The sequence below is a fragment of the Polypterus senegalus genome, chromosome 1 (genome assembly GCF_016835505.1).
Source record: "Polypterus senegalus isolate Bchr_013 chromosome 1, ASM1683550v1, whole genome shotgun sequence".
NCBI lineage: Eukaryota > Metazoa > Chordata > Cladistia > Polypteriformes > Polypteridae > Polypterus > Polypterus senegalus.
The window spans coordinates 179,865,184-179,878,483 of record NC_053154.1 but is presented as its reverse complement, the minus strand read 5'-3'; the positions used below and the strand labels follow the sequence as shown (position 1 = coordinate 179,878,483).

The window sequence follows — 13,300 nt, the reverse complement described above, 5'->3', positions numbered from 1 at the left end:
TTGAGCAAGAGCAGAGAAACCAGAGCAACTGTTTCCGCATTGCAGCTTTGCAGGGCTGAATCTATCCCTGTACATGTTAAACTATTTTTAGTGCTGTCATTATATACAGTGGTGTGAAAAACTATTTGCCCCCTTCCTGATTTCTTATTCGTTTGCATGTTTGTCACACAAAATGTTTCTGATTATCAAACACATTTAACCATTAATCAAATATAACACAAGTAAACACAAAATGCAGTTTTTAAATGATGGTTTTTATTATTTAGGGAGAAAAAAAATCCAAACCTACATGGCCCTGTGTGAAAAAGTAATTGCCCCCTTGTTAAAATATAACCTAACTGTGGTGTATCACACCAGAGTTCAATTTCTGTAGCCACCCCCAGGCCTGATTACTGCCACACCTGTTTCAATCAAGAAATCACACAGAGAAGTAGACCAAAAGCACCTCAAAAGCTAGACATCATGCCAAGATCCAAAGAAATTCAGGAACAAATGAGAACAGAAGTAATTGAGATCTATCAGTCTGGTAAAGGTTATAAAGCCAATTCTAAAGCTTTGGGACTCCAGTGAACCACAGTGAGAGCCATTATCCACAAATGGCAAAAACATGGAACAGTGGTGAACCTTCCCAGGAGTGGCCCGCCGACCAAAATTACCCCAAGAGCACAGAGATGACTCATCCGAGAGGTCACAAAAGACTCCAGGACAACGTCTAAAGAACTGCAGGCCTCACTTGCCTCAATTAAGGTCAGTGTTCACGACTCCACCATAAGAAAGTGACTGGGCAAAAACGGCCTGCATGGCAGATTTCCAAGACGCAAACCACTGTTAAGCAAAAAGAACATTAGGGCTCGTCTCAATTTTGCTAAGAAACATCTCAATGATTGCCAAGACTTTTGGGAAAATACCTTGTGGACTGATGAGAGAAAAGTTGAACTTTTTGGAAGGCAAATGTCCCGTTACATCTGGCGTAAAAGGAACACAGCATTTCAGAAAAAGAACATCATACCACCAGTAAAATATGGTGGTGGTAGTGTGATGGTCTGGGGTTGTTTTGCTGCTTCAGGACCTGGAAGGCTTGCTGTGATAGATGGAATCATGAATTCTACTGTCTACCAAAAAATCCTGAAGGAGAATGTCCGGCCATCTGTTCGTCAACTCAAGCTGAAGCGATCTTGGGTGCTGCAACAGGACAATGACCCAAAACACACCAGCAAATCCACCTCTGAATGGCTGAAGAAAAACAAAATGAAGACTTTGGAGTGGCCTAGTCAAAGTCCTGACCTGAATCCAATTGAGATGCTATGGCATGACCTTAAAAAGGCGGTTCATGCTAGAAAACCCTCAAATAAAGCTGAATTACAACAATTCTGCAAAGATGAGTGGGCCAAAATTCCTCCAGAGTGCTGTAAAAGACTCATTGCAAGTTATCGCAAACGCTTGATTGCTGTTATTGATGCTAAGAGTGGCCCAACCAGTTATTAGGTTCAGGGGGCAATTACTTTTTCACACAGGGCCATGTAGGTTTGGATTTTTTTTTCTCCCTAAATAATAAAAACCATCATTTAAAAACTGCATTTTGTGTTTACTTGTGTTATATTTGACTAATGGTTAAATGTGTTTGATGATCAGAAACATTTTGTGTGACAAACATGCAAAAGAATAAGAAATCAGGAAGGGGGCAAATAGTTTTTCACACCACTGTAGCCTTTACGTATGTGCACTTTGACGAGGTTAAACATTATTATTGCAATTTTGTCTGTTATTACACACTGGAGCAAATAATAAATACAAACAGCACAGTGCATGCCTTTGTAATAGGTAATTACACACAACTTCTTTAAAAAGAAGGTTCAGTGTTTATCCTGATGTCAGTTTACTGAATCAGTCGTGTTATTTGAGCTATGAAGAATTAGTTGTTCTCTTCTTTTATTTGTTAAAATATATTTTTCAGTGATCATTTATTTGGTATTAAATAGTATTACACTATAGGCATTAATAAAAATAAATAATAAGTTTGAAGATTAATTAAATATGATAGTATTTTTCCAAAAAGAAATTTTCTGCTGTAAGCCAGACATACAAATACTGTTTACTTTATACACATAATTGGTTATTAAACATTATTACACACACACTACTGTTCAAAAGTTTTCAAATACCCCCAATTTTTTCAGTTTTTATTGAAATTTAAACAGTTCAAATCCAATGAATAAAGTGAAATGGTACAAAGGTAAGTGGTACTAAAAAATGTATGTTACCAAAAACTGAAAAATAATGTCATTTTTGGAGTTATACAAAAAAGCTTTTTTCTGGAAACAGGTTAATAGGTTAACAATTTACAGAGTTTGGGCAACAATGGAAGTTAATTAAGCTTTGAAAGTTGATGCAAACAATTCCTATTGCTTTCCTGACTGTTCCTGATGTCTTACAAACCCTGTGTCTGCATTAAAGCAGTGCTGGAGCAAAAAGTGTTGTTGCACCCTCTTAAGTATCATTTGGACGCTATTGCACTGAATATTGCTATCATAATGGTGTGAAAAAGGCCATCAACATCAGAAGACAGACCAATTAAAATGTACGTCTTTCCTTCAGAGAAACTGCAAAGAAAGCCAGAGCATGTGCGAGTATGGTTTCTTACACTATCAAAACTAACATTGAAACTGGAAGAAGCTCTGACAGGGGTAGGTCAGGCAGATGCAAAGCCACAACAGAATCAAACACAAGTTTCTGACAGTCAAAAGCTTGTGTGACAAGACAACTGCTTCAAGCATAGCTGTTAAGTTCCTGTTGTTTATTTATGTATTTTTTAACCTCTTGTAGTTTACCGCTTACCTTTGTACCTTGTCAGGATATTCACTAGGCTGAAACAGCTTACATTTCAATAAAAAGTGTACACATGGGGCAGTTCTACAATTTTTTAACAATTGTGTACTAGCAAGGATGCAAAGATTTAAATGGAGAGAAGAGCTCCTAGCAAGCTAGCAGGAGGCAGGTGCAACAACCATGTTACTGTGGAACAGTTCATGGTCCCTGGAGTGTTGCCCTTTTAAAAATCTAATTTATCGCATTTATATTTTTAAGGCAGAGCAAGGTTCAGGTATGCAGGTTTCTGGCTTTGTGGCCTCGATTTCTAGAACCATTCTTGAAATGACTCCACTATCTCTCCAGGACTTAATAGGAATGTGGGGTTTAAAGGAAACCTCTTACAAATAAAAGCATTGATTTTGCTGGAGGTGAGGGAAGGTTTAATGTCAGTGGGGAAGAAAGGCAAGAATGACAGACAGACGGGGCAATGGAGTACTTGTGTGTAGTGTGTAGAGAAGTTTGAAAGAGAGGAAACAGCCACATTGAGCAGATGTGGAAGCAACCTTTATAATTAGGTGCAGAATCTCGGAAAGTATTTGTGGTCTTTTTATTTTGAGAGTTTATGTTCTCCCTTTTTTCTATATCCACTATGTATGACGTATTGAATAAATGCATCACTTTTATATATTATGGAATTATTCTAGGTGTGAAGAAACATGAAAAGATGCTCACATTATGATAAATCAATTATTAGTTCCATCCTGTTCTTCAATGTAAACATTAATATGCAGTTTTCAGGTTCGAATGGATTGCATTTTTTACAGTTATTTCTTTGCTTTAAAAATAATTATCATTTTAGAGGCCAAGGAATTGTGTGGTCATATTTATTTTTTATTTAGATGTTGTGAGCTGGAGGGTTGATTGCACCCCTGGGAAAACCACAACCCCTGAAACACTGACTACTCTCACATTGCTCCTTACCCTTGCGCTATAACGCGTAATACAAGCCTTGCGCGGCACTCCGCCGACTTCAAAGCCTTGTGCAGCACCTGTCAGTTTTGGTATTGATTTGTTTTGCTTTCTCTCTCTCAGACTGCTTCTGCCCCTGACGCGTATTCATTTGAAGAAGAAAAAACTTACGCTACCTTTTAATTGATAAACAAAACTGTCATCTCTGTCAAGGAGCAAGTTTGAAGAGACAAATGTTTGTTTGCAGTGTTTGAATATAAATCTTTCTTCTTTCCACGACCTCGTGTGTCTCTGTGCAAATCTCTGACCCAAGCGTGACAATGTGTTTTAACAGAGTACATTATTCTGTGCTATTTATATGCTATTTATTTTTTATATGGACGCTGCCATTTTGTACCTTTGATGCCAGACTGCTGCTAGGCAGAATGGCCAGGAGTGTACAATGTGTGATGTCATTACCACAACAGTTTAAAGGTCAGCATAGCACATTTCTTGGTTGTCTGAGTTTTCCTTTTAATTCTTCTCTTATTATGTGGTTTGTTGTTTTCAATTCAAGACTACTTGGTTTTGAATTAATTCTGTCTCTCACTGACTTCCATCATTCATTTTGGCTTGGCTATGGGCATTTTCTTTATGTTTTCGACCCTCTTGCTCTGCTCTGTATTACTTCATTTTTTGTTTCACATACTTGTCTTTGTTTAAAAAAGATGTCTGACTTTCTGGTAATGACCTTGGATAGTTTCCTGCTTATTTTCTACCTCCTGAACCTAAAGTAAAAATCATAAGACTGCTGTTAACCTGCAAATTCTGAACACCTTCATACACAGACGTCTTTTAAAGCAAAAAAGGCATTCAGATGAAAGACATAGGAAGAGATATCTAATTAAACAGCATGATTTCATTTAATGAGGACAAGCTTATAACTAACTTGGAAAATACACATTTCACATAGATACAGTTAGAAAATAATCATTAGGCATACAGTGGAACCTCGGTTCAGGAACGTCTCAGAGCACGTACAAATCGGTTTTTACCAAAAAGTTCGCCAAACTTTTGCATCTGTTCACGACCACAGCCTCGGTATACGAACAAGCATGTTTCCCTTTCAGTTTGTGTGCACCGATGATTTCCGCACGTGTTCAGTCTCTCCCTGTGCATTCCCTGTGCAGTGAGAGAGAGAGAGATCGTGCAACACACACACACAGGTGCGCGCGAGAGACACACATGCATACGAGAGAGAGAGACACACACATAGGCGCACGAGAGAGAGACACACGCACTCACAGGTGTGTGAGAGAGAGAGACACACACACAGGCACACTAGAGAGAGAGGGCTGGACTTACAAGGCAGAGAAGGCCGTTAAAGAATGCACCAGTCTTGTTTTTGTTTTCACTTCTATTTACAGTGATCGGTTTGTAGCGTGCTTGTTGTAATGATACTTTTCTTGGTGGTTTACTAAATTACGGATTTTTCAAATGTTCATTTTTTTCCCTGTGCTTAAAATTCATTAAAAAAAGTGTTTTTAGCGAGCAGTTTGTAGCGCTATAACGCAAACTCTTGGTGTTAGTTTTCTCTGTTGTTCAAGGTTTTCTCAGTGTTATTCGATGTTTTTACATTTAGTTTACTATTACGCTGTGCATTCTATGGTATAATTAACTATATTTGTGCTTAAAAAAATATATATATATATTTACATACAGTTTGTACGGTCTGAAACGGATTAATTGAATTTACATACAATCCTATGGGGGAAATTACTTCGGTTCACGACCAAATCGGGTTACGACCAGAGTTTTGGAACGAATTATGGTCATGAACCGAGGTTCCACTGTATATTTAAACTAATCTAAACAGAGATAGACAAAATAAATCTCTTTATGAAAAATAAAAGTAAATTTTCAGGATGTTTAACTTTACATTGTTCTCTTTATGAAAAATAAAAGTAAATTTTCAGGATGTTTAACTTTACATTGTGGGTTTATGCATAATTTAAATATTTGCACACACGTTATCGGCAATACACTAATAACCCAATTGTGCTCCACTCACTTAGAATCTGGAACCAATGTAGAAAGCATTTTAAGACGGAGAAGCTTCTTTCTGTGGCACCCCTGCAAAAGAACCACCTCTTTCAACCCTCACAAACATATGCAGTTTTTAATATCTGGAAAAAATTTGGAATTAACTTGCTTAGAGATCTTTATATAGACAACGTCTTTGCATCCTATGAACAATTACATTCCAAATTTAACATTCCAGCTACAAATTTCTTTCACTATCTTCAAATCAGGAACTTTGTTAAACAGAACCTTCCAGATTTTCCTCATCTTGCACCCTCATCCACGCTGGAAAGATTATTGCTCAATTTCAAGGAGTTAGACTCCATCTCTGCAATATATAAAATCCTTTTACAATCCCTCCCTTTGAAAGATCCAAGAGTACACTGGGAAAAAGATCTCTCAATTAATATATCAGAAAAGGAGTGGAAAGTAGCAATGCAGAGTATTCACTCGAGCTCCATATGCGCAAAGCATACAATTATACAACTTAAAATTATATATCGAGCACATCTGTCTCGACTAAAACTCTCCAAAATGTTTCCAGGGCATGATCCAACCTGCGAACGTTGCAACCAAGCCCCAGCCTCACTAGGTCACATGTTCTGGGCCTGCACCAAATTAACATTATTCTGGACAAAATTTTTAATTACCTCTCAGACAGTCTTGGACTCACAATCCTCCTAACCCATTAACAGCTGTGTTTGGGGTTCTTCCAGAGGGGCTTAAAGTGGAGAAGGACAAACAAATTGTGATTGCATTTACTACACTGTTGGCACGCAGACTTATTCTGATAAACTGGAAGAACCCAAACTCTCCTCTTTTAAGTCAGTGGGAAACTGATGTGTTATATTATTTAAAATTGGAAAAAATCAAATACTCAGTTAGAGGATCTGTGCAGACTTTTTCAAAACATGGCAGGATCTAATCAGTAATATTTTGAAATGATTTTATAAAGCACAGAGAATTTGTTGATTTAGGTATTTTTAAAAGCCTTAAATTTTACACCGTTTGGCTTGCTCTCTCTCTCAAGGGTGGGGATCGATCTGTTCTTAGCATAATTCTTTTTTTTTTTTGTAAAACTTGATTGCTATGTATTGATTGTAATAAAATTAATAAATTAAAAAAATAAATAAATAAATAAATATTTGCATGTCTTTTGCATACATTTTTAATTATATTTATCAAACAAAATGTATCACTGAGCCAAGTACATACTAGTAACATGTGTTCCTTCTCTTTGTGAAACAGCCCTTTTTGGTTGTGTTGTGTGTAGCAGTTTGAATTCACACTGAGTACCACACTTTTGTTGCACTGAGTTAGTACAATTAGGAATAATTATATACAGTATATTATTGTTTGGGTTCAGAAAGTTTTAGAATATTATCTTATATATTGCTCACACATAAGTATCTCTGTTACCGAAAAATGCAAGCAACAAACTGGTGCGCTGTATGGAGATGTTTACATTTTTTGTGCAGCAGGCTGAAAACCTAACATATTACACACATTACCTACACTCTGCCAAAATGTTAAAAAAATTCTCTGAAAATAAAACGCCATCTACCACAAGTTCCACTGGAAGCCCACAAGAAGTAACCTCTAAGCACCTCTTCTGTTTATAAAATGAACCATTTTGTAAGTCATCACTATCTCTGACTGCACAGACAGTCATGGCACATTCAGATATTGCAAAGATGACCTTCCGAAAATGATAACAGGAGAAGAATAGAACATTAGAAAGGGTACAAACTAGCCAACAACAACCTTAAAGAAGCTGCAGGAAAGTATTGCAGTAACTTGCCAATCATTACATATTTCAGTAATTTACTTTATTTTCAACAGGTCCGAGGGGTAGAGTGAAAGAAAAAGAAACACAGAAACTCAACAAACTGCAAAAAAAAAAAAATGTAATCTTACAAAACATGTGCAAGAGTGTCTTGTGGCCTGATGAGGCCAAGTTTGATCTTTCTGTCTGTAATTACAAAAGATATGTTTGGTAAAATGTCAACACAAGTCATTACCCAAAGGAAAAAGCACCTACAAACTTGTTGATAGCAGCACCAGGCTATGGGGATGCTTCTCTTTAATGAGAACCGTGGCTTTGCTCAGGATAGAGAGGAAATGACTTGTTCTAAACATCACTGTAATAAACTTCTGCCTTTTCTCGGAAAGTGGAAATTAAGGAAACAGTTCACTTTTTAACATCTGAACAAATGGTGGGAGTGTTTTTTTTAGAAGAGTGAGGACTGAAAATAAATGCTGGAAAATTGAAAGTCATGGTTATATAGTTTGATGAGGAAGGTAATACTGCTAACACTAGATAGAACAGGCTTGGATTTAAGAAGAAACATAACTTTAAATAACTGGGGTCAGTTGGAACCCAAGGACAGGCTCCAAATTGGAAATATATGAGAGAATTAAAAATGGTGGTAAATGTCAGTGGTATGTGATAAAATAATTCAAGGCAAAATGAATGTAAATATTAATTTAACAGTAATAGTCAATGTTCAACTACAAGGCAGAAACATGAGTAACATGCAAAAGAGAGGAAGATAAATTTGAAAGAATTTAAATGAGGTGGGCTTGGGAGAATAAATAGTAAAGATCAATGAGAAAATTAGAGAACCTAGATTGAGATGACATGGGCACATGGTAAGGAGAAACGAGGGGGAGATGACTAAAAAAATCTGTAGAAGATCTACCACAAGGAGAACATCAAGATCAGCCAGAGATTCAGATGGGGTGACTGTGTAGAGAGAAATATGAAGGAGAAGGGCTTGAGGCAGGAGGATGTGGCAGGTAGGTAAACATTTCACTCTATAAAGGTTTAGTGGCAGGAAAAAGAAGGAGATGATGATAATGAAGAAGAAGAAGGTGGAGAACTGGTTTGTTGCCTCATGCAAGGCTCTGAGCCTGTACTTGGTGAACAATGCTATAAAAATTAATTGAAATTGAATTTCTCATGCCTCAGTTTCTATAAGGAGTTTGTACACTCTCACCATATATGCATAGGTTTTATTCCTACATCCAAAAAAAATGTCATTATCAGGCTGACCGACAATCCTAAACTTACCATGTATGAGTTAGTTCTTTTTCCCCACCTTGCTCCTAATGCTGCTGAGAAAGCAGTCAAAAGTCAAATGATCAGGTGAACATTTGTAAGCAGGAGGAAAAAAAAACGGAAAACACTTAATCCTGAAATTCTCTATCTGAAATAAACATTTATTTCAATGAATACAGCCTCTTCCCTGTCTTTATCATAAAAATCAGGTGCATGCTAATGGGTAGCCCCTTATTAAAAAAACAACTGTCACATACTATGTCACAAATTAATATCTTTTCAGTGTACACTATCAGTCTTATAACTGGAGTAGGAGATTTGAACCAAATCCTGCACCCATATTCTGCTACAATCCACATCTAGCTTTTTAACCCAGATCTTGATGATGTTCACATATTGTGAACAGCTTATATTAGTAATTCCAGGATTAAAAGGAAAAACCAGGAACAAATAGATGATTCACAGAAAAACTGCTGGTATTTAATTTTAAAACCCAAAATACTTCCCTATGCAATAAAAGACTATCTTAGTCTTTCCCTAAACTCATCAGATCTGTAATGTGTTATAAACTCTTCTGACTCAGTTAAGAAAAAATGCAAATATTATAACTACTTGTATGAATTTTAAAATAAAATTTGCAGCCTTCCTTTAGATGCAAACATTTTGCTTATTCCATGCATTTAGTGCTATATTTCCTAGAACACTGCTTCACAAGGTATACATTTTTAAAATCTGATCATGGAGAGATATAGTGCTTTACAGCTCCTATTTTATCTTTAGCTTATTCTTTTCTGTGCTACTTGTATTGTTGTCCTCTCCTGGGTTGGTTTCTGCCTGTCTGCCTTGTACTACTGGCATGGAGACCAGCCCCTTGATTACTGCATATTTTGTCCATGTTTTATCTGGATTTTTTTTCTGTCAAGTAAGCAATGATTTCTTTCACAAATATGCATGTTTGAACAAGTATCTACAGATGTGTATATGCAGTAGTTTTTGTTTGTTACTATTGTTGCTTCTAGTTGATTAGCAAGCTTTTCTATTACTTTTCGTGTTTAGAAAATAAAATTATATTTTTGGCTGTGTCATTTTGTCTTTAATGAAGTAGGGCTCATCCTGCTTGTATATCATCTTTATTTTTCTTCCCTACACAGTCTTGTTTAAATGCTTATAAAGATTCTCTCAGCCATAGAATTTATCCCTTTTTCAAATTACACAAAGGTGTAATTTGTTTAATTGGCAAAGCAATCAACTTCAGAAATGATTTTCAGTGTCTGAGAAAAGTAAAACCCTTCTTGGTCACCAGTCATCCATTTTGCTCATATTTTATTTGTGTCTTCAACTCTGGTGCAATAAGAATTTGTGAAAAATAACTTACTTGGTTTTTGCCATATGTCTCACCAGATACTGCTGTGTATTCAACCTCTACATGATCTAAATGCCGTATGCATAATTTGCTGAGTTAGAAAAGAATGACACTTCCAACAAACATCACTTAAATTTTTTGCCTTAATTTGATTTTTACATACTTTGTTTTGTGCAGATGGGTAGAGTGGTGCTGGTGGTGGTGGTGATGATGATAATCTTTAAGCATGACATTTTTTAGGACAATGATGTATGTCTTCTTTGACTATTGTTGGCATCTGTGTTTCATTTTTTTTATGTTGCTGCAGGTGAATATTGCAAGCAATATGGCAATTAGAAACTCACCATTCCCTTGAAGATTCTGAAGTTTCAACAGCTGTGGATCCTGAACTTTTGCAACGAAATATGGTGATTAATTTAAAATGTGCAAAGTCAAAGTATGGGATCTTGAATGCAGTCCTACGCATTACTTCTTTGAACACAAATCCCAATTACAGTAAAGTTTGCATGTTCACCCTATGATACAATAGGTTGTTCTTCTCTGGGCATCCCAAATTTGCATGTTAGGTTAACTGATAGTTCACTGGAGATAGATGTATTCATGGAAAGCCATTGAAATAGACTTTGTCCTGTCCAATGCTGGAGTCTAACTTGTGCTTGATATTGCCAAAATAAGGTCCAGCTCTCCATGAGTATGAATTGCATTAAGCTGAGATGTGAGAATGTTATCTTCAAATTTTTTGACAGGGCCATGTTGACTGCAAGTTTGCATTCCAGCCACATATTATAGGCTCTGTCATTCCAATAACTGAACAAATTTCTCCTGTAATTGTTATTATTTGGGACTGCATTCAATGAATAATATCATGACTTAAATTAGAAGACAATTAAAGGTGCCTTAATTTATTTATCTATTTCTTGGAGATTACCTATGGGTAATTAAGATTATTACATGCAGCCTTTCACAAATTACAGAATTTAGAAAAGAAAAAGAAATACTTTAAAAACAAATACAGTAACAGACCATTTTTAACATGAACATTAAAGATACACATTTTTCAGCTACCATATAAGATAAACATGTCTGTGTATGTATTTTGCTCTCTAAATCAATCCACTGGTTGAATTTATTAATGTGAAGACTAATAAAGTGAATATTACTAGTACAACAAAAAGTATTATATGTCTAGATGGGCTTTTAAAAATATGTTTAATGATATTTAGGCAATTAAATAATTAAAAGCAGATACAGATTCACTTCTAAATGTAAACTGCATGGTGTTTTATGTTCAGAGATACAGTATGTATTTATAAGCTGCAGCACACTTTTTTTTGTTTAGAATTAAATACATAATTTTTGAAAATGTGTACAGAATTTTTTTGTTTGCAAATGCAAGTGTATTTATTAGAAAAACCTTTATTTTGAATGGAACTGAAAAGGAGGACATTAATTACTCCTAAAATCAGTTCAATATGTGGCACTTACTGGAGGAACTGCCAAATGAATATGAAAAAACTGGACTGGTAATAAGGTATAGTAAAGATTCTCAGAAACACAATTATTAAATAAAAAAAACCTTTGATTTTACTTATTTCACTTTCCTTAATTTGGCATAAAGCAGCAGTTTATCATATAACACGATATGCTTTTGTATACTCCCAGAACCTAGTGCAGTTAGCAGATGTCTTAATCACTGCATATTACATTAATAATGCTCCCTTGGCTATTGAAATAACAAACAGCATTGATCATACATTAAAATCTACATGTGAGATGTGGCTCCATTTCCTCTAAGAACACACAATGTTGTCATACTCGGTTGTCCTCAAACCTTACATGGACACGCATATACAGTCTTAATCATGGGTTTCTTCAAATACTTTTCCTGTTTTGTTCAAGGCTAAGAGGATCCATATCTAGAATCAGACAAAGTTATCCCACTTTCAGGCATTCACATTTAACTCACAGATAACAAAAAGTAAAACTGCAGTAAGAAAGTAACATTTACATTAAAGAAGCATGCTTAAATGTGGTCAGCACATTTTAATCTATGAAAACAAAACATGTAGGAAGTAAAAGAGGATGTAGATAACAGTACTGAAAAAATATCAGACATTTGACTTATTTCAGCTGTAAATGCTACCAGAAATGTTTCATTTAATCGTTGAGTCACTTGAGAAATATACTGTAAATACAAGAAAATGTAATGAGATTGCACATAGATTAAGAAACAGCGTTTTCAATCCACTTACCATTCAGAGGCCTGCTTGCATAGCAAGAATGCTTTCTCTTGTTTATAACAGGATATGCAGCATGTAGAGACAAGAGCCAAAAAAAAAAAAAAGTTTCATTTTATATGCAAGCCTGTGGTGGAGCAAGATAAGCATTAGCATAGTTCCTGTAAGGGCTGGAAACTTAACCACTTACTGACTCAAATGGTGTTTTTGCTTTACCATCATTCTTACATATAAATATGTTTAATTATATTAATGGTCATAAAGCTTTTACATTATTATTAATGCACTACATTGGGAAATAATAAGTAAAAATCAAACAAACAAAAAAATAAAAACCCATGTTGACTGTAAAGGTTCTAGGGACTATTGTGAAAACTTCTCAGCCCTCCTGATTTCCAAATGTTCTATTATATGTATTAAAATAAAAATATTTACTGACAAGACAAATTCAAAATGAACAGAATAGTAAAACAAATAAATGTAGTAAAATAAATGTAGCATAAAAGGGGGGGGGGGACAAACAATATGATAAAACTTCAATTCAGTTCAATTTAGTTTATTTTTGCATAGCATTATTCACTGAGTGCATGCACAGAATGCTATGAAAAGTTCTCAGAAGATACAAAAACAAAGTTTATGCCTTGATAATTACATAAAAAGTTCAGATGAAGACACAGATTTCTTTAAACAGTCAGGAAACAGAGTGGCTTGACACTCCATCCATCCATCCATTATCCAACCTGCTTTATCCTAATTACAGGGTCATGGGGGTCTGCTGGAGCCAATCCCAGCCAACACTGG

At 35.5% G+C, this 13,300-nt stretch overlaps 1 protein-coding gene across 2 annotated transcripts in view; it reads right to left on the bottom strand.

The window, feature by feature from the left end:
* Positions 1-12,602, bottom strand: part of LOC120535743 (AMP deaminase 3-like) — a 187,899-nt gene extending 175,297 nt beyond the window's left edge. Inside the window, exon 1 of one of the 2 annotated variants that reach the window (XM_039763779.1) lies at positions 12,515-12,602. The gene's annotated coding sequence lies outside the window, so the exon portion shown is untranslated. The remainder of the gene's footprint in view (positions 1-12,514) is intronic. The other variant, XM_039763788.1, reaches the window with a different exon arrangement.
* Between the last annotated feature and the right edge of the window lie 698 nt (positions 12,603-13,300).